This window comes from Ixodes scapularis, unplaced genomic scaffold, assembly GCF_016920785.2.
Source record: "Ixodes scapularis isolate PalLabHiFi unplaced genomic scaffold, ASM1692078v2 PGA_scaffold1__304_contigs__length_218370807, whole genome shotgun sequence".
Taxonomy (NCBI): Eukaryota; Metazoa; Arthropoda; class Arachnida; order Ixodida; family Ixodidae; genus Ixodes; species Ixodes scapularis.
The window spans coordinates 119,877,520-119,900,507 of record NW_024609846.1 but is presented as its reverse complement, the minus strand read 5'-3'; positions in this window follow the sequence as shown (position 1 = coordinate 119,900,507).

Below are 22,988 nucleotides of genomic sequence, written 5' to 3'. Positions count from 1 at the left end.
CTTTCACACCCTATTAATATATATATATATATATATATATATATATATATATATATATTCATTCGTCTATGGACTAATACGTGCAATCTGGCTATACCTGTTTTCACCCCAGGTACCGTAGTAAAACAGGTCCGGCTTCTCGCGTATTGCTAATTTCCCCCTGTATGCTGATAATTAAGATATACGTAGGTGAATTTTAGATTAGATATATGCTATCTTATTAAAACGTGCGCGTTCCAAACGCTGAAAGTGTCGCTTTTTCCTCCGACAAGCAAATCTCGCAAGAACTACTTCGCGTAAGAACAATGCGAAAAAACTTGCTTTTTTCTTGAGGTGAAAACGGGTATAGCTAGTTTTTTGTTCTCATATTCTCGAATTTCTGTATCTACTTTTACTTCATACTTCACATATTTTCGTTTATTTTGCAGTGCATCGAGCAGCAATTTATTAAAGGCTACGATTGCGTTAAAAAGAGACCACCAATCGTAGTTCTGAATGCACCACAAAAACTAAACAAAGTCCTAACTTGCCAGAGTAGCATTATGGAGCAGCTGGCACTGCGCAGACCGGTCTACAACTCCAAGGCAATGCATCTAATGAAGAGAAATAAGCTAAATACGCGTAGATAAATGTTTATTAAAACCAGTTCGCTAAGTTGTCAGGTCACCTGGTAAAGACAAGAAAGAGACCGCATGACCCTGGCCTATACAGGCATAAGACCCGCCGTTGAACGAGTTTTGGTACTCTGTAAACATATCATGGCTAAAGCGAGTAAAACGTGACCAGGATGGCGCCAGGAGGCGAGTCTCGCACCTCTCCGAAGTTGAGCTTGCCGTCCCTGTCCTGGTCAGCGAGTGCGATGAGCCACTTGGCAGACATGTGGGTCACGTCCATGTGCAGCCTCGTCCACAGCTTCTTGATGGCCTCCACGTCCAGCTGGCCCGTCTGCTTGACGTCTCCACTGCATCGCAGACGGTCAGACTAAATCCGCTTGATAAAATCCACGCTTGGCGTTTCTTACTAGAGCCACCAGCCATTGCTGTGCGAACACGCGAGACATGTGCCAAGAGGGGGGTCTGCATGCGTCGCCATTTTCTTTGAAGGGCCGCTTGAGGCACGATCCTCGTGAACTGGCGCCTTTGACGCTACTTGTAAACGAACACAAACACATCAAGGCGCTTTAACTCAGACAGACATCCGGGGTATACTCGATACGGTAGGCAGCAGCCGGCCGTGTTTCAGCGTGGTTAGCCGATAAGCTATGCCACACAACCGTTTTGGTCGGGGCCAAATTTCACAATGACAACATTATGAGCAGCCACAGTTTGCACGAGGCCCTGTATGGAAAACGGTGGAAACCCCGCGCAATTGTGGGAACAGGAGACGCTGCCCGAGCTTAAACCTTGTGTAGATAAATTCCCCTCTTCGGGGGGGGGGGGGGGGGGGGGGGGGGGGGGGGTCATCCATAGGTGGGTATAGACTTGCATGTTCCGGAGAAAGAAGAAGAAGCGTTGATCAGACCGCATGGCGGAACAGCGAGCTCCAATAATTTTACGCAAACTCTATATATATTCGCCGAGAGCAAAGGCCATACGAAAAGAAATTAGCACAAGGACACCAGGCACGACAAGTGAGTAAAGGCACCACCAAGCCCGGTGTCAAAGGACACCGGACCTTTACTCATATCCCATGGCCGAACGGAGACAAGCCTAACACCCGGCATAAGAACAAGGAGTCGACTACCGCCCTGCGGCATGTCGGCTACTCCCGCCCCGACACCTCCAACAAGCATGGACACAGAAGAAATCGCCACAGGACAAGACTGGAAAGTCGTAGGTGCTCCAAACCAACGACTCGAAGAACATATAACTGTAATAATCAAACTCACAGACGGCACAGACCTCAGTAAATTACCACCTGATGCTATAGGGCGAAGCCTTGTACAAGTGGCGGCACTCACCACGGCCGAAAAAAAGGACACCTACGTAAAAGTGAGAGTCATTCCGAACCTCATTGCGATAGACACGTACCGCACGACCGCAGCAGAGAAATTCCTCCATCTACGCGGTGGAAATAACACAGTCAAAGGTGTTATACACGGCATCCAAATGTCCGTCCCAGATGAAGAAATTCAACATGAACTTGAGATCCAAGGAACCAAGGTCCTAGAAGCTCGGAGAATAGGCTCATCCCACTCCGTACTTGTCGTCATCGAGGGAACCCGCCTTCCTAGATTCGCTCTCTACAGCAGAGTAGTCATGAGGCTCCATTCCTACACCTCAAGGAGCCTCCTCTGCAGCAACTGCGCCACCATAGGTCACCGAGCAGATGTCTGCCCAAACAAACTACACTACCAGAGATGCTTACCATGCGGAACTAAACTTCCACCTGACCCCCACCGGAATATCAGAGCACAACTGTGAAATCCAATGCCAAAACTGCAGCGGAGAACACCCGGCAGACTACCCACAATGTCCAGTACGCCAAGAGCCAGACGGAAACCGCAGAGAAGGAATGCGCATCCGAAGCTGGCGCCAAGCAAATATAGCTCCACGAGTAGACGTAACAAACCCAAGAAGTAGACAGGACACTCGGAGCAAACCACAGCACAGCCACGACAGGAGCACCTCAAGCACCCAATGGCCCAGGCTTCCGACTCGCAACAGCTTCGCAATGCTCGGAGACACCGAAAGATCAAGAAGCAGGAGCAAAAACCCACAAGAACAAAACTACGACCACCGAGACAAACAAGCGAAAGACCAGAACGAAAGGCCACGGCAGCCCCTCAGGGAAACCCCACCGGCACTGAAGACGACGGCATCACCCCCCCCCCCCCCCTTAAACAGAGGGAGCTGGAGGGTGAGTGACTCATCTCCTTCCCCAGGAAGGAAGACGAAGTTTCAAGTGTTCGGACGAGCTCACATTGAGCTCCGCCAAAACACTGGATTTTCACCAGTTTCAGTCACTGGATCGCATTGAAACAGCCGTTAATTATCTACGGAACACGTCTTAGACACGTGAGTAAATTTTTGACCAACCACGTAGAATTTTCGCCCTCTTACGAAGAATATTTCAACACGGAAGTAAGAGGTGGCGCTTGGCCTAGCGCCGGCTAGGTCAAAGAGCGCTTCGAGCTCGCCCAACCTGGCTGTCGCTTCTGCTCTTCACACCATGGAAATCGATGATCTCAACGAAAATGACGGATCATGGCAGACAGTTGGTCTCGCACCCCGATCTTCCCAAGCGGCCACCATCATCATCCGCTTTGGGTCGGCCATACACCTCGAAAAAATTGACGCCCATAACCTAGGAGCCGCAATTCTGGAGGCAGCGCGCCTCACACCCAAAGAGATCGGAGATACCTATGTCAAGGTACGTTCCCTCCAAAACCTAATTGCCATCGACACGTACCGCACTTCCGCCGAAACTAAAATCCTAGCGCTCAGTTCGCTAACCTACCAAAACGTCAAGCTTCATGTGAGGTCTTACAAGGCCAACAGTCCAAACAACGCTAGGGGGGTTATCCACGGCATCAGGCCCCACTACTCCGACCAGTACATCCAAGACTCTCTCATTCTTGAGCAAGCCAAGCTCCTTGCTGCACGAAGGATTGGGGAGTCTCAAACCATTCTCATCACGGTAGAGGGACCCAGGCTACCCAGATATGCATTTGTTAACCGAGTCGCCTACCGTCTGTATCCCCATCGACCACGCAGCACCCAGTGCGCGCACTGCTACGATATAGGCCACCGTGCGGACGTCTGCCCATTCAAAGTTGCACACAACACATGCCCCCGATGCAGCAAACGCTTCCCCTCAAACCAGGACCCCATGCAGACCCCCCACGAATGTGAACCGCACTGTGTTAACTGTCAAGGCGAACACCCTCCCAACTCTCCCCTATGTCCTAGAAGACAGCAAGCTGACCAAGCCGTCCAACAAGCCGCAATCGAACGCCGCAACGCCTGGAAAATCTCCAACGGATCCTCCACAAGAAACCACTCCACGCTGGCAGGATTCTCCAACAACTACGAAAAATGGCCAAAGCTGCCGACGTCAAATCGCTTCTCCCTACTCCAAAGTGAGGAGATTCCACCCAGAGGATCTCAAGCTGGCGCCAACAACCCCAAACATAAACCAAGCGACCCTCAGTTTGTCGGAGAAACTGGCATGCATCATACAAGAAACACCTACCCCAAGGAGGCGCACCCCCCCAGCTCAAGACCGGGAAGCACGAACCCCCCAACACATGAACAAGAACAGGGCAACAAGCCACACCAGAAGAACACCAAAGTGACACACTTAGAGCACCCGTCGTGCAGCTATGCTCATGCCCTACAGATTGCACGAGAAAATCCACAAACAGAAAACATTGCAGAAGCCATAAAAGAAGGGATTATATCAAGAAACAACGGATTAGAAATTCCCCAGCACACAAAAAGCACGCACGAGGCACGCCTTAACGCACTTGAAACCAAAATGAACAGCCTAGAGACAAAGGTCGACAACATTCTGGTCAAACTCGACTCTTTCATTAACGTCGTCCAAACTTCGATAGAGGCAAACAACGCTAGTAATCAAACTAGAGACAACCTCATACAAGAGATCGCCAACAGCCTAACCCAGATATCCAAACAAGTTGAGGACATAGAGGCCGCCACGATCAAAAACGAGCAGCTTATTGCCAACCTCCAAATCACCAGGAAAAGACACGCGCTCTCACCGAACAGGCCCCACAAAGCTCTGGCCGCATTACCTGAGAACGACGACGGAACCATCAACGATGAATAACTCACCAACGGAAACTAATACTCATCCTCGAAAACACACATCACATGTTTATATACTTCAGTGGAACTGCAGAGGTATCCGCCGCAAGAGAGGAATATTCATACAGCATCTCAATTCACTAGAGTTCAAACCCGACATCATAGCCTTGCAGGAAACGAACGGGCCAGTCTCTTTACCTGGCTATGACTCATACGCGCAACCAAGCATAACCAGCAAGAAGGGAGACCAAACACAAGCCAAATCCATGGCAGTTACTCTAGTATCCAAAAGGCTGGCCTCCATCCAACTGGACACTACCCATCTCAACACGACAACACAAGAAACAGTCGCGGTCAAGATTAAGCATCCGGACTCACCAGACTCCGCCTCAGAGATCCTTGTTATTAACTGCTACTGGACACCACGACAGTACAAAGCAGAGACCAAGCTATTAAGAAAGCTAATGAAAGACAACAATAGAGCTGCAACATTGCTACTTGGAGACTTTAACAGTCAACATCAATCATGGGGTTACACAACTAATACCCCAAACGGAAGGAAATTGGACACCCTGGCCTCGGAACAAGCACTGACACTCCTCAACGACACGACAACCTCAACACGGGAAGGCAACAGCGTCGAGAAAGATACTTCCCCCGACCTGACATTTTACAAGGGCCAACTTAATGTCTCTTGGACAAACACGCAAGAAAATCTTGGAAGTGACCACTTTATTCTTGAAGTCACCGTCCAGATTGGAAAGGGACGCACAAAAAGCGGACCCACAACCAATATTACAAACTGGGACTCCTTTAGACAGGAACTCGCAGAACAAACGGACTATCCGGAAAACCTTAGTTCATGGATTCAAACTCTTCACAGAACCCGAGACAAAAACACAAAAAAAATATGCAGATCTGAAGACTTCCCTCAGATTGACACACACCTCGTGGCGCTATGGGATAAAAGGCATAAAATTGTTCAAAAATGGCGCAAGAACAATAAAAACCGTAGGTTCAAGAAAGCCATACAAGACATAACAGAAGAAGCACAGGACTACGCACAGACACTCGTGACGAACAACTGGCTCGACCTTTGCGATAATCTAAACAACCAATTCCACACAGCAAGGGCATGGAACATACTCCGCACGCTCCTCGGACAGGCTAAACCCAAACACACTCTAACCAAGATACAGCTCCGAACGGGAAACACTAAGGAACAAATAGGGAGAGCACTGATCGACCAGTTCTATCCTAGCATTGCATCTGAAGACGCTGCAAATACAGAAGACGAAACACCTAGGGAAACGGACGAAGCAGAAGGAATAAGCTCGCCTTTTACGTTGAACGAGCTCACCAGAACCCTCGCCAACATCAAACGAAACTCTTCCCCAGGAGAAGACGGTGTAAGCTACCGAATGCTCCGTAACCTTCCGGACAACCAACTTGAACACTTACTAAAAATCATCAACGCCGCTTGGGAAACTGGCAAAATTCCCCAAGAATGGAAAATAGCCACAATTGTACCAATCCCCAAACCAGGTAAATCGCCCGACCAAATCTCAAATCTCAGGCCTATCTCATTAACATCATGTATAGGCAAAGTTATGGAGAAGTTGGTCCTTGAAAGACTGCTTTGGCACATCGACAAGAACGAATGTTTACCTCACACGATGGTAGGATTCAGATCCCACGTCAGCACACAGGAAGTCATGCTCCGCATTAAAGAGGACATATATGACCCTGAAAGCACCATCCAGATGCGGACGATCGTTGGACTTGACATCAAAGGGGCCTTTGATAACGTCGCTCACGAAGCAATAATCCAAAAGACAAAAGACCTAGGAGTCGGAAATAGACTAATCAGATACGTCCAAGATTTTTTACGAGACAGATTTGTTCAGGTCAGAGTCGACGACCATACTACTCAGCAACACAGAGCTGAGAAAGGGGTCCCACAGGGAGCGATATTGTCGCCCACTCTTTTTAATATAGTCATGAAAGACCTTCCGAACAGACTTCAGAACATACCCAACCTTAAACACGCCGTGTATGCAGACGATATTACACTATGGTGTAACAATGGATCCCCAGGGGAACAACAGGAAACAATTCAAAGGGGTATTGACGCTGTACATAAATACACTAGTGAGCTCGGGCTAACCCTCTCCCAAGAAAAATCCGAATACATAGTTGTAACTAACGCGACCGGTAGGAAGGCCGAAGAAACTAGAAACCACATATATCTCAACATCGCAAACACACAGATAAAACGCAAAGACGTCATACGCATCCTGGGCTTCTGGCTTCAGGACAATGGAAAATGGAACGTCTGGCTAACGAAACTCACCGTACAAATACAACAAATACATCACATGATAAAGAGAATCACACGCAAGAACAGAGGCGTACGAGAAGAACATCTGAGACGTATACTTGAGGCCCTCGTATACTCTAGGACTTTATACCAACTACCACACATCCGACTCACCAAGACTCAAACATCCAAACTTGAAACGATTCTTCGCAAAGGCCACAGGCTTGCACTGGGCATCCCACGATTCTCAGCGAATTACCGTATCGAAGCAACCGGCACCTTTAACACGCTGGAGGAGCGGTGCGACATACAACGGCAATCCCAACATGACCGCCTACTTACCTCGAAGCAAGGAAGACAGATCCTCAGGCAGCAGGGTTACCTTACACCTCCCCCTGAAGAGATCCCCGACATCCCTCCACCGTGGGAATACATCCCGAGACTAACGGTTCTACCTATCCCTCGGAACATGGACAACGAAAGATACGCCACAAGGAGGGCGGCAAGGATCAATAGACTCCGCACCTCTCCAATCCCGGCCCACGTCACACTATACTACACAGACGCCTCACACAAAGAAGAAATGAGCACCACATCAGTCTCCAGTCACTACCTCAACTGGCAGAACAAACACGTAGAAATCCCCACTCCAGAGGAAGCAGAGATAACAGCTATCGGCGAGGCAATAACACTACCCTACCACCCTACTGAAGACATCCTCATCCGGACGGATAGCCAAGCTGCATGCAGGGCTTTCCGAGATAACACGTTGCCTTCACACATTAGGCAACATATCCAGGATTACCTGCATCTGCGAAGGAACATAACGGTCACGATACAATGGACACCAGGCCATGATGGCCTAGAGGGGAACGAGGAGGCTCACCTCCTCACCCGAGAACCTTTGCCGGGACCCCCTGCTATATGGCCGCCTGAGTACAACCCACGCACCGAGAGAGCCATCTGCAGAACTACAAGGAAATTCACACTTAAGCAACTAAAGGAAAATGTCAGAACTCTGCCCCTTCCTCAACGCTCGCTTGGGAGGAAGGAAGAAGTACTCCTAAGAAGAGCGCAGACATTATCGCTGCTTACAGACAACTTCGTCCATTATATATCTAGAAGTGCTGGACACCCAACCTGCAAACATTGTGGAGGATACCCAGACAACCACCATACACTCTGGGCATGTCCCAATGCCCAATCTTCAAAACGCACGGCTTTATCTTGCATATCACCTACTCTGCGGCCCTCATCCTACGAAGAATGGCTCCGTCCACCCAAACACCTCGTCACCGTGTACCAAGATGCTCTCCTCCAACACATCATAACCACCCTCCCAGAAGAGGAATCGTAAACACCCCACAATCTAAAAAAGGCCCGTGTGTCGGCTTTCCCGCGCAGCGCTTGGGGGGCCGGTCGCCGCGACTTGCGGAGGCGGCTCGGCTGGTGGCGTTGCCGAGGCGTGTGTCTGGGCAGGGGGGCGCGGTCTGGGTTGTGACATTGGGCATTGCAAAGCGTCACGCTTGCATTGCTTGGTGTCACGGCTCGGAGTGCGTTTTTTGGTCTGGACATGTGTTTCGGCATCGCCGTTCGCTGGGCTGCCTCCGTGGGTTGCGGTGGTTGGCTCTACGGGTGTTGTGCGGGAGAGTGGACTCACGAGTTTTTTGTTTTTTTTTGTTTTTTGTTTTGTTTGCTTAGAGTGCAAAACCTTTTCAGCGAGCGCCGGACCAGGCGTACAAAAATAAAGTTTACTCTCTCTCTCTCTCTCCTTCCCCAGCAGCAAACGAATCCAACATCCAGCTTTCGTCAACCGCCGCAGAGGACCCGAAGAAACAATATGCGGTCGTGCTATCCGCAGCTAAAGAAACGCCGTCACAAATCAACATCGTTAGAGCAATGAAGGCAGGTATCAACCTGGACAAACCCGTGACTGAAACAAACACAACACAAAATGAAACCACAATGGAAATACTTAAAAAAACTAGACTCCCTTCAAAGGGAACTAGAACAGAGAAACGAACTCTTTCAAAAGGAATTCCAAAAAAAAAAAAAGGGACGCAATCATACAGAATATGCAACAAGAGCTCCAGAAAAGAGATACCCTTTTTGCTGAACAATTCGTCAACCTCGAAATCGGACAAAGGCAGCTTGAAAGCTCGCTCATTAAATTAGAATCCGTACTTAATTCTTTGAGAAAAAGACCCCAAACACCGAGCCTTGACGTCGAAAGTAGCCCATACAAAGTAGTTATCACAGAGGATACCAACCAGGGCACTGAGACAACTAAAAACCATGAATAAGATAAAACAACCGAACCAAAACTCCCCAAATGGCGAAATATTAATTTGGCAGTGGAATAGCCGCGGCTTGCGTAAAAAGGTCAATTTATTAAAACAATACATACAGCAATCAAAAGAACAGCCAGACATTATACTGGTACAAGAAAGTAACGGGGTCTTCAACATACCGGGCTACGACCTTCACTCCCAACCAAGCATCACAAGGAACCTCCCAAAAAAGAACCGCGATAACCCCGCTCCCCCCCAAGGTACGACAATAACGTACACTCAAAAATCCATTACGGCTATACAAATAGACACTAATCACCTCAATTCTGAAGAACAAGAGCACGTAGCAATTAAAATTCAAACCATAGAAACAGATATAATAATCCTAAACGCATATTGGACACCGAAAAAAGAGTTCAAACATTCTAAAGAACTAGATCGATTTATACAACAAAACAATAAATATCCAATACTAATAGCAGGTGACTTCAACAGCGCACATCTAGGATGGAATTACAGCTATTCTTCACGTAACGGTAGAAAACTGGAAAAGATCATGACTAACAGACAATTAACTCTCATGAATGACACCACGATACCCACCAGAACAGGCAATAGCGTGCAAAGGGACACCAACCCGGACCTAACCTGGTACAAAGGCAAGCCAACGTGCCATTGGGAAAACCAGCTAGAAAACTTAGGTAGTGATCACTATATTATCAACATTACTATAAAAACACGCAGGAAAAGTAAGAAAACACCAACGGGAACAAAAACCAAAATCACCAAGTGGGACGAAATGAGAAAAGAACTTAAAGAAACAGTAGAAAATAATCCTGACCTTACGTGGGCGCAGGGGCTAGATAAAATACAGAGCAGCTACAAAAAGAACACCAAATGGATAGCAAACAGTGAACAAGCGCCGTACGTAGACTCACATCTTCTTAGCTTATGGGACAAGCGCAACAGGATTGTTAAAATTTGGAAAAAGAAGAAATCCAGAAAAGGTCTCAAGAAAGCCATTTCCCGTTTTTAGTCAGGAGCTCTGACGAAGTGGTGGATTTTTTGAAGATGAACGCTGACGTAGGTTTTTTAGCATGTTCATTGGACATTAAAGATCTTTATTACTCCTTACCTCATGACAAATTACGAAGTTGCGTTGAGGATTGTATTCAGGGGTATGGGGTTGTGGCTTTTCAAAACGCTGTGGGCGTGACGGTGGATGACTTTTTAGATCTACTCTCGTTTTATCTTAAGTCTACTTTCGCGGAATGGAACAAAGACACGTACCTTCAAAAGGAAGGTATTTGTATCGGCTCATGTTTAGCGCCCATTTTAAGTGACATTTTTTTAGCGTATCATGACAGAGTCCTTTCGGACTGCCTGAGCGATTTTAACGTAAGGAAGTGTTTTAGATTTGTTGATGATTTTTTAGTATTTCTTAACTACGACTCGACACATTTCCATTCGGTGGTGGATAGTCTTTTAACTATGTTTAGTGATGCCCTTCATCCCCTGAAACTTACACATGAAGTGCCCGTAGATGGTGTCATCCGTTTCCTCGACATCAGGCTTACTTTCGTCGAGAATCATGTATGTTGGATGTATCAACCTAGAGCCAACAAGCCCCTGCTGCCTTTTAATTCGTCCCACTCAAAACTGGTTAAGAGAGGGATTGTTAATTTGTGCTTCAAGAACGCCCTTCATAAGTCATGTCACCACGTGGCACATTTGAGTGTCCAGGAGCAGTCGGAACGTCTGTTGGCGGCTGGCTACCCGGAGGCTGTACTGGTGTCGGTAGCCGAGGTGATCCTTAAGAGGCTTCGAGCTAAGGGCAACACCCGTCCAGAAGAGGCCAGGAGTAAACAAAGGATTGCAGTCGTGCCTTATATGCACAAGACGGCGCATAACCTAAAGAAAATAGCAAGCCGCATAAACACTAAGGTGGTCTTTTCTGCGCCAGAGAAGCTAGCCAGGCTTAGTCATTTGACGAACCCTTTCCGGAAAGCCTCGCTGGGTTGTGTGATTAAGCACAGAAATCCGTTTGTCGTTTGTGTTGAGGGTGTGGTATATCAGATTCCCTTAACATGCGGTAAGAAGTATGTTGGTCAGACTGGGAGATGCCTGAACGATAGGCTCCGAGAACATAGTCTGAACGTAAAAAACTATCGGGATGGCCATCTTTCAGTGCACTGCCATGACTGCGGATGCAAACCTTTGTTTGACTCATGTTCCGTACTTGCTAAACATAAAAATAGAACTGTTAGGGAGATTATTGAAGCAGACGAAATAAAAAGGGCAGGGCTGGGGTGTGTCAGCGTTGCATCTATCGACCTTTTCGATAAGGAAGTGCAGTTCATGCAGGTGGCGGCTAGGCCTGGGGTTGGTTGATTGATAGGATCGAAGCGTGTATATATGCCTCATTTCCATGTTGATTAAATAGTTGCAGTCAGCGCTCGTGTCTGTCTTGTCTTTCTTTCTTTTGTCCTCGTCCAAAAAAGCGCTACCATGCCTTTGGCAACCCAAGACATCCAAAGAATCACAGAGGAAGCATACAATTACGCAAATGAGTTAGCACAAGAAAATTGGCTCCAAACTTGCGATCAACTAAATGGCCTCCTACACACCCGGAGAGTATGGCAAATCCTTCGAACTTTATTAGGGCAACCTAAAACAAAACACACTACGAATAAACTATGCCTCCATTACCAAACAGGACCTAAAGAAATAGCAGAAAAATGACTGTGCAAATTCTACCCTAACAAAAACGGAATAACTTTCCCTGGCACAGAAACAGAATATAATATTGAGGACGCGGAAGGAATCAACAGCCCCTTCTGTGAAGGGGAGTTAAGAAGCGCACTTAGTGAATTCAAACGAAATACTGCCCCGGGAGAGGACGGCATAACATACGCAATGCTTCGAAATCTCCCAGACGAATATATAACGCTTCTACTTAAAGAAATTAACAGAGTATGGGACGAAGGTAACTTACCAACCCAATGGAAGGAGGCAATCATTATACCAATCCCCAAACCAGGGAAACAACCAAACTCCATCGACAACTATCGACCGATTTTCTTAACATCCTGTGTGGCAAAGGTAATGGAAAAAATGGTTTTAACGAGGCTAGATTGGCTCATGGAAAATCAAGAATCACTACCGGAGACAATGATAGGATTTAGAAAACACGTAAGCACGCAAGACATGATAATCAGGATCAAACAACAAATACTCGATCACCCGAGTACGGTAAAACTTAGAATAGTCGCGGGAATCGACATGAGCAATGCGTTCGACCAAATATCACACGCGGCTATATTGAAGAACCTAAAAGAAATAAACCCCGGACACAAGATGTACAACTACGTGAAAAATTTTCTCTCTGACCGAACAGTTAAAATAAGACTGGACGACTACACCTCAGACAGCAACCCGATAGACAGAGGGACACCCCAGGGATCCATTCTATCACCATCCCTCTTCAACATAGCAATGAAAAACCTACCGAAACAGCTTAACGTCATAGATGACCTCGAACATAGCATATACGCAGACGACATTACCCTCTGGACGACTAAAGGATCTGCAGGAGAACAAGAAGAAGCGATGCAAAGGGGTATAGACACAGTGCAAAGGTACGCGGCCTCCATCGGACTTACATGCTCTGCAGAGAAATCTAAATATGTAGTAATAATTCGATCCCCCGCAATTAGAACCTCAGAATATAGAGAAATGATAAGCTTAACAATAAAAAACGAACCATTGCCAAGAAAAAAACACATAAAAGTGCTAGAATACTATCTACAAGAAGACGGTAAACATAACATCACCTTAAAGGGCAACTCCGGCCAAAACTCAAAATGAATTAAATTACTGGTATCGCTTTAGTGACACAAAATACGACCCCAGCCAAAATTTCACGTCCGTGGGACGCCGCATTCTCAACTAATGCCGATAACAAAAACGCGACCCGCCGCGAGCCGCTGCTCCTTAGCGGGCGGCCAGCGGGTTGCCGATCGCTAAAGCAACATTGGGCCGTGATGTCAACATCGTTCTCTTTTTTTCCTCCGTTCCGGACGGGAGCACGGCGCAGCCGTCGCGCGCGCTTCTTTGTGCCGCTACCACCGCTACTTCGGCTTGTAATTGCGTGTTTAGCCGTTGCTTTTACTTGTAGCCCGTGTAGCTTCGGTATAGCCTTTGGTTTATTTGCTTGTGAGGTCTCCTAGACTCGTTTTAGCGAGCAACTCGGTGCGCCCAAGACTGCCCAGCTGTTCCTCGAAAGATGCCGAGTACAACTTAAAGCGCTGTGGGCTGCTCAAACAAGCCGCTGCGCAACCCGGAGGTGCTTTTTCACAAGTTTCCAACGGATCGGAAATTGGAGAAGGTGTGGGTGAACGCTGTTCGACGAGTGGACTTTGGAAAGCCTTGGACGTCGACCCCCAGATCGAAGCTCTGCTCCGATCATTTTTCGCCGGAGAGTTACGAACGAAACCTACGGGTGTTGGTTGCTTGTGGCTTGTCAGCGAAGGGGTCGAGGCTTAAAAAGGATGCCGTGCCGTCGCTCTTTGCCCATCGTACATGTACAGAAAAGGTAAACATGATAAAAGTATCCTGATCAATAAATAAAACAGTCCTTGTCAAGTGCAGTGTTGAAGATTTAGCATTCATGCTCCATTGAATGTCTGTTGAATGGGGAATGGTGGGCATGTAGAGTACAACCACTAACTAGCTCCAAACACTGAAGTTTGTAATGAAAACGAAAACAATGTTCTGCTTTGCGTCACTGCTTGTTTACTACGCAATCTCGTACGTAGTATTCAGGTCCGTAATGACTACTAGCGAACAGCCGGCGCGTGAAGCTCATGCGATATAAACATTCGCCTCCCAATCGTTCCAACCCGTTACGCAGCAGTATTAATTAACTTTGCCCCTGTGAATACCACAAGGGACTTTAAAGAAATCGTAAAAGTTCGGATTTGTAAGTTACAACTCTCTAATTTGCCCGAGTTCGGGTGGAGGTAAATATAATACTTAAGAATGCAAAAAAAAAAAGAAAACACTTGCCTGTCAAAAGTTACGAAGGAAAACTTAAAATCCTCTGTATTCTAATAAAAAAAAATTGTTGTGGGTGGGGCAGGGAATGCGGAAGGGAAAGAAAGTGTTCTCACCTTGCTAACGTTCTCTGTTTTCCTTTATCACCCACAAAAACTTTTGCTAGCTTTGAGAAGAAAATGACTGCCCAAAGAACTTTTTTTTTTGTGCGGAAAGTTTTTTTGTTATTTGTACAAAGATCTACTACCTGGACGAACTATGTGGTGAATCAGTGTCGTAGCTTACAAATTCGGCTTTTGCGCGCCTGAGGAAAAAATAACGAAAAAACAGACGTCTACAGCTTGACACACGTCTGTTCGGTTGTTGCGGAACGCGCCGGAGAGCCTCAAAGCTTCGTGTCTGGGACTGACCCGACGCGCGAAAGCGCCAGCACTGTACGTCACTGGCAGCGCGGCGTAGAGTAACGCCGCTCCATCCACGGAGCCCCGATGACAATTTAGGCCCAGCGACGAGTGCGGGAGACCGCACGCACGCCGACAGCTGCCCAGTACGGCACCGAACGAGTTCACTCGTTTTCCAGTCGCTAGCTTTTGGGTATACAAGCAACGAGTACGGCACGGCATAGCGCACGCGCGGCGTCGGCCGCCGAGTACGCCACCGAACGAGTTGACGGGTTTTCCAGTCGCTAGCTTTTGGGTATACGCACTAACTCTTGCTACATATGCTGGATAACTACCACATATACAGAATTAAAACAAAATCAGTTTACCTTTTATCTTTAGACGACTAGCGCAACAGAGGTAGGTGCCGCTTGGACTGCGTACTCGCTGAACGAGAACGATCTTGGCGTCACGTCCACATAGCGGCTGATTTCCAGTGTTGCCGGAACCTCGAGCGGCTAGTTTCGGTTTTGTCGGCCGCGCCCCGAACAAAACTTTGAGACGTCGATATCTTTAAAACTACGCACAATAACGAGAAAAAAAATTACACCTTGCAACTCAGGGGCGCTAACTGCACTAAAAACAGCCATAATCCCAAAATCGAAAGTATGGACCGGAGTTGCCCTTTAAATAAACTCATAGCAGAAATAGAACAAATTCTTGGCATGATTCGCAGGATCACAAGACAGAAGCGAGGTATGAAAGAGCATGAATTAAGGAAAGTCATAGAAGCACTAATATACTCTAGAGTCATGTACCACTTACCATATATCAGCCTCACCAAAACACAACAGAAAAAACTCGAAACAACTCTGCGCAAAGCCTCTAAGCTAGCATTGGGCGTCCCCCGCTTTACAGCCACCTACAAAATAAAAGATGCAGGGCTCTTCAATTCATTAGACGACAGAGTTGATATGCACAAACTAGGACAAAAACAAAGACTAGAAACATCGCTTCAAGGCAGAAGAATACTTACAAAACTAAACTATGAAACAACAAACCTTCCTCCTATCCCACTGGAAACTCCCCCATGGGAACAAATACCTAGGATCCATGTAGACCGATTACGAGACGGAATGTCCAACGAGCCTGAATGTCCAACGAGACGAAAGATCCAATAATGGATATTCAGGCACGTTGGACATTCAGGCGCGTTGGACATTCCGTCTCGCTTGGACCTTCCGTCTCGTTGGACATTCAGGCTCGTTGGACATTCCGTCTCGCTTGGATCTTTCGTCTCGTTGGACATTCAGGCTCGTTGTACATTCCGTCTCGCTTGGATCTTTCGTCTCGTTGGACATTCAGGCACGTTGGACATTCCGTCTCGCCCGTCACGTGCGAGAATAATTTGTCTCGTTAAATATACAGACTTGTGTGTGTATTTATTCCGCGTTTCTCCAGGCACTGCCGTATTTTCGTCATACTAAAATGTGCCGCTGAAGCTGACGTTGACGGACCGACAGATAAACATAGAGCAGACACAAATATTCTAATTTCACCTAAAGGAAAACATAATGGTTAGTTCGCTCAGTGCCGATGCGCAGCTATATGCCTATCGGCTAAAGGTATTACTTGTACGACGCAAAACGGTTTTTTGATAATGACAGTTGAAATGTTTCGAATGTTTCGATGACATGGGTCAGGCAATTTGAAATATATGAGGGATGCAGTGTCCGGGTGTTCGAGTGCAGCTTATTTCGGGTACATCTATGAAAGCCGCGCTTCAGATCCTGCAGGAATTTCTAGTTCAGTCCTCATCCCTGCCCGTTTCGATCTATAGATGAGCTGCGTACGGAGACCTGCATTGTAAGCACATGACCGCCCACCAGCGCCACTGACTATGCGCAGAGTGAATATTTAAAATTTTGAAAGGAGCCTTGGGAACTGCTGGTGCGAGGGATCAGCAGTTTGCGCAAGCGTAATTTCCCACTAATAAAAATAATATTATAGATATCTTTTAAAAAAATCTACATCTAACGCGCCTATAAATGCACGAGGGTGGTTGGGGTGTGACCCGACAATTCCTGAGTAAATGCAGAACAATTGTGTGAATTTGACAAATTTTCATTTTTGTTCGTTTATCTCTGGAACAGACAACTACTCACTGTACACTGCAGTCGTCAGTAGTTTACATACGCATGCATTCCCTGCCAATAGGTTTGTATGTCAGTGAGTAGAGCGGTAATACTAGTATCACGCAGTACGCAACGTTTTTTTGCATGTGACATGCATAGTGGTTTTCAGAAGCCCATGTAATTTAACTGGCTTCTGGAAGCACTCCAGAGCTCGCCATTCTGTCGAGGTAGTTCATGACGTCTTGGTAGGTGGGAGCTTGTCTGCTGATAAAGGACGCGAACGCATCTATCTCGGCGTGCAGCAGAAGGTTCACACCCGGATGTACTATTAGCCTACATCATGTGTGAATATAACAATAGATCGTTCCACGTGGGTTTCTATTCTTGTAGGGGAAGCGTATTGCACCACGAATCCGGTTACTTCGTCGAAATTTCATTGGTCTCTGGACAACTGGAAGAAGGACAATTCGTCTAATATGGCGACTCGCCCTAGCCGATTCGCAGAATGAAAAATGGGGCGAAAGTGCTCGTTATGGAATTTGGGAAGACCGAGCAAGGGGCTCACTTCCTGATACCATGGTCATATGTGCACTTGTAATGTGCGCATATGAATACATCACGGTCGCACTGTCGCAGCGGCTCTGTGACAGAGTTAGAACCAGTTGAAATCCGATCGCAGCCTTCGTATGCTACCTGGGCGCGTATCGGTGCAATTGCTGCATGCCACGTGACCAGAAAAGGCAGAAACAACGGAAGCCAATCCTAAAAAGTATTGTATTAATTATTAATCTTACCTACTTGTTGCTTAATACATGGTTCACTGCGACAGCAATCGCTTTGGTGGCCGAAGCATGCGAAACTAATCGTCGCGATAAGCGTCAATGTGCCGAATCCTCCGGATAATCATCGGAAAAAAGCCCACCACTTGAGGACTTTACCTGCACAAAAGCTTAATGAAAGGAACGTTGCATTCTATCACTGATTTTGATATGACGATCGAATTTTTGTTTCTGGGGACCGAGAAGTCTAATCAGAAATGTCTAAAACTTTCACGTTCGTTTTGTAAGAAACAAGAAAACAAACACTACAATTTAGTGTAATTACACATACTGCACCGACTTTACAGAACAATAATGATAATACTAAATATTCAATCAGGCGTTTTTCTCCCATGCGAGGGACATCATCTTTGCGGGACTAGGGACACGAATAAGAAAAATACAGCAACTTGTACAATAGGGAAGAACTGTGGCTGAGGATAAGCACGATTAACGACTCTCAGAACTCCCTAGGACCCCACATTTGTTTCCGCTCCAGAGAAGCGTCCCTTCTAAAATCAAACGCGTCACAGATTGTCAATGGTCAACGAGTTCGGTCTTTTATCTTGTAGCATGTGTGACCTTTTAAACGTTTTTTGTTTTTTTGTTTTTTTTTAATTATAGAAATCATCTTTAAATTTAGATATATAAAACGAACAATAAATACATTGTTTTTGAGGTTTTATGAAGTCTACAAAATACACGAGCGTAATTTTAATTTCATTTTGGAGACTTCACAGAGGCAACTTCAGTGGGACAAGCTCAGCGGCACACCAAAACAGTCGTTCATCAAAAATCCCCGTACTAAAAAGCCCGGTGCCGAAGCGACCACATACCGAAGTGATCGCGTACCGATTTCTCCGCACCGAAATGTCCGGTTCCCCATTTCATCGAACGCATTTTTCACCGCCGTAACTATCAGTAATCCTACAATTCAACAAAGAAATGTCTTCTAAATTCTTTGCAAGGTTAATTCTATATCCGTTGGATATTCAGACTCGTTGGACATTCAGGCTCGTTGTACATTCCGTCTCGGTTGGATCTTTCGTCTCGTTGGACATTCAGGCACGTTGGACATTCCGTCTCGGTTGGACCTTTCGTCTCGTTGGACATTCAGACTCGATGGACATTCCGTCTCGATTGGATCTTTCGTCTCGTTGTACATTCCGTCTCGCCTGTCACGTGACCGATTGGACATTCAGGCTCGTTGGACATTCAGTCTCGTTGGACATTCAGGCCATAAGCGATGTAGACCCAATCCCCAAGAATATGCATACAAAACGCAATGCAGACAGAAGAAACGACAGAGTCCAACGCCTAGAGAAGAAGCACGAAGAAGATACTAGCACCAAGACATACTCAGGGGTGGAACTCATGAAATGTACTTGGGAGCAGCCACGGGAGCAGCTGAAACCGCTGTTTTGGAGCAGGTTGGGAGCAGCTAGAACTACATTCTGGAGCCGGCTAGGAGCAGCTCAGATCAGTTTTCATTGCACTTAGCTTCTGTCTTAGACGAGCACGGGAGCAATTTCAATTGTGCTTAGCAGCACAGATGAACATGAGTGGTTAGGGACCTAGGTAATGGGATAACAGTGTAACAGATGCCAAAACTTGAAACTTTGTGAGCCTTAATGAGAATCAAAAAGCAAGTACCATATGTTTCTGAAGATGGTGTCCTTGATATTTTCTGAGTGGCTTTCAGCTGCTCAAAATGCAAACCAGCACTGCTTATTGCACAACCCCCACGTGCTCGACATAGTAATTATATGTGCGAACCACGTGACGTGCGTAAGCAACGGACGTGCAGTTGCGTGGGGGAACAGGGCAACAAATTTCGAGTTTATCCTATTGTGCAACTCAATATCGAAGCAGCAGACTACGATTAACGTAGTTATCGTATTCAAAGCGATTAGCGGGAGCAAGGTTAAAGTACGCCGAGCAGATCTACCACTCGCGTGACAGCAGCTGGCAGGCAAGGTTCCGGATCGGACCGCGTTTCAGTTCTATCAAATCGCAATTATCTTGCGGGAATGCTGTTTCAACTTCTAACGACGAAGTACTAAAAGGAGTATTTTGCTCATTTGTTTTCAATTGGCTGACGTCCGGATCCCGGGCTGCAGAGCCTCAGGCAATCTGACGCTTAACGACTCGACCTCACCTCGGCCGACTTGCTTAACAGCTTATGGTTGAAGAATAACAGTCCAGTCGCAGGTGTAACGATTCGAATCCGATCCCCGAGTTTTTTCGCGCGCTTCCGACTCGGGATACACAGGGAGAATAAACAGAACAAAGGATTGCAAGGCCGACCAAGCTAAACGGGCTAATTGTTGCCAATCGAGTCGATAGGAACCGAAACCAAGACAAAATACTTTTTTGTTTTTGGCGCACGTTGTGCGATTTGGTGCATAATGGCGCAAGGTATTGGCTGTGGCGCAGTTTCCGTGAAATGGCGCAGGATGGCGCAGACAAATGCATCTGGCGCAAAATGGCGCAAATGGCGCAGCCGTTCCACCCCTGCATACTATACAGATGCAAGCTACAACGCAGGACATGGCCTTATAGCTGTATGGAACATCGAGGAAACCTTAACGCGAAGATATCAAGACATCCCATCCCCAAGGCTCGCCGAACTACTAGCCATATCTACTGCCATCACCGAATTCACCAAAAACAACGATAAAATTATCATAAGAACAGACAGCCAGGACGCACGCAGGGCTTTTCTAAATAATAGACTCCCCACGTCAATACAGAACCGGCTGCAACATCACATGCACAAGTACCCACTACTCCAAATTAAAATTCAATGGGTCCCAGGACACCAGACATCAAGAGGAAACATGCAAGCACATCAGCTTACCCGCGCACCAAATCCGGATAGCCCTCTCGCCTGGCCCTGTGATCAGGAATACGACCCCAAACAAGAAAGAAAAAATACTTCACAAAGCCAGGCAACAAATTCTAAAGGAAAGACGCAAGGCCTCCACTCTCCTCCCATCACCCTCACGAACTCACACAAGAGAAGAAGCAACCCTTATTCGTAGAGCACAGACAAATTCCATCCTCACCCAAAACTATATCCACTACATACACAAAATGCCAGGCTACCCCTCCTGCCCTCACTGCGGAGGATACCCATCCAACCAGCATACACTCTGGGAATGCATTGGATCCCACCAAAGCCGACAGCAATTTCGCTCTCACCTACCCCCTGAACGTACGCCAAGCAGCTGGGAGGAATGGACTTCTCCCCCTTCAGAACTTCAGAGGCTGTGGTGGCCCCCCCTTGTCCACCACATTCGCAATGTGCTGGATGGGACGGAGACTGCCCCGACCGCATAGGCCCGGACTAGGGCTGGGATATGGAAAGCTCCATTCCCACAATAAAGTTTACTCTCTCTCTCTTGCATGTTCCGCGATGTCGGTCGTTCAGCCATTGTGCAGCCTGCTCAGACCTTTTAACATTCGGTGTGTGAGTTTTGAAAAGAGTCCAACACAGGAAACACACAAAGGTCCAGTTTTGCAGAAACACGGCATGGTCATAAGAACAAAATCTATCATGAAAAAAAAATAAAAAAAAAGCTTCTTGTCATTAAGCGCTTACCAGCTCTGAACAACCATTCAATGTCAAGAAAGAACAGCCCAGTGTAGCGATGTGTGCGGCTTCAATAAGTACCGCTTAGAATGAACCCTTGACGCTCATAAGTTAAACTTTTAGATGCGTGTGTCCCATGAACGGTGTCGTTCGCTCAGCGGTTCGCACCTGACGTCATGGCACCGTGCTGTGGGTACTTATTTTTAGTAATCGGTCTTGGCCCAGAAGAAAACAAAATCGTCGGTGCCAAAGGCATGCTGCAGAATGTACGCACTCAGCAGTAAAGCTAGCACAGCGGCCACTCATGCATGGCTGAGCCACGGAATAACTATACGCTTCAGAATGACGACATTCCAGCCATCTTGGTGCTTGGGATCATGGTTGCCAGTCATCTGGTATCACAAAAAAAGGTTTTTCGTGCTCTAGAAATGTTAAAACAGACCTAAACAGATCGAAATAATATTCCCCGAGCTCTCTGACGCCATGTCTAAAGCACAGAAAGTCGCCGTTTTGATTCACAACGCTCGCCGATTGCGCCTCCGCTCTGTGCTATAGTACCCGAAATGGCGGCGCCATCAAAAGAATCGCTAAGTGGAGTGCCGATGCTCTGAACGAGTAGTTCATTAAGTGGAGGCTCCTTTCACCTCCTTCCACTTTAGCAGAGCGAACGCTGGAGAGGAGGTCGTCTCCTTCCAGCGTTCGCTCTGCTAAAGTGGAAAGGGGTGGGATGAGTTTCCCCTCAACTCTTAACCTGTCACCGAATGTGCGGACGTAAACGCAAAATGTACAAAAAAAAAATCAACAGAAAAGATTTTTTTATTTTTTATTTTTTTTGCAGAAAATTAAGTTACGCTTTGCCAAACGGTCATTTTTTGCCGAAATGTAGCGCTGTAGCGGTCCGAGCCTGGTGCCCAAGTTTTAGAACTAACCATTATCTTATACAGGCTGTGCGTGCCACTTCCGGTCGCCATGACAGGGGTAAGAAATACTTCCGGTACGGTGCCTGGAACGCGTCTCCGACCGGTGTGTTTACCGGGTCCAAAAAGGTGGTCCCTCGATTTCCGCCTGATGACGTCATAGAAGTGTCATGCTGTCGCCGGTCGCGAACCTGGCGGCGTCCCAATAGCTGTAGTGAATGTGGCACACACATGTTTTGCTGCAGGTCGCTCTCCAATGCGGCAGTCCACGGAAGCTAATGCAGCCGGAAGTTGGGACGCCTGGAACGCCGTGACGACAGCGACACTCGCGTTCACCTCTGGTTTTCGCAGCATTTCTACGACCAACCGCCAGGATCGCAACATGCAACAGCATAACACTCCGGCTTCTGTGACGTCATTTGTTGCCACTTTGGGACCACTTTTGATGTATGGGCGGGATGGGACGCTAAACACACCAGTCGGAGACGCGCTCCAGACACCATACTTCCGGTTCTCCTATGTCTACCTTGTGTTCGGGTGGGTGTGCGACGATTCTTGGTTCACTAGTGATCCATTCCGCGAGAGCTACGCTCTAGAAATGCTCCAGTGTCGTGCTTTTAAGTTACCGATGCGTACAGGCACAAACAAAATGTCACAAGTGAAGGTATTTCTATTATCTCGAGACGAGGGACGCCCCAGACGCCGCCG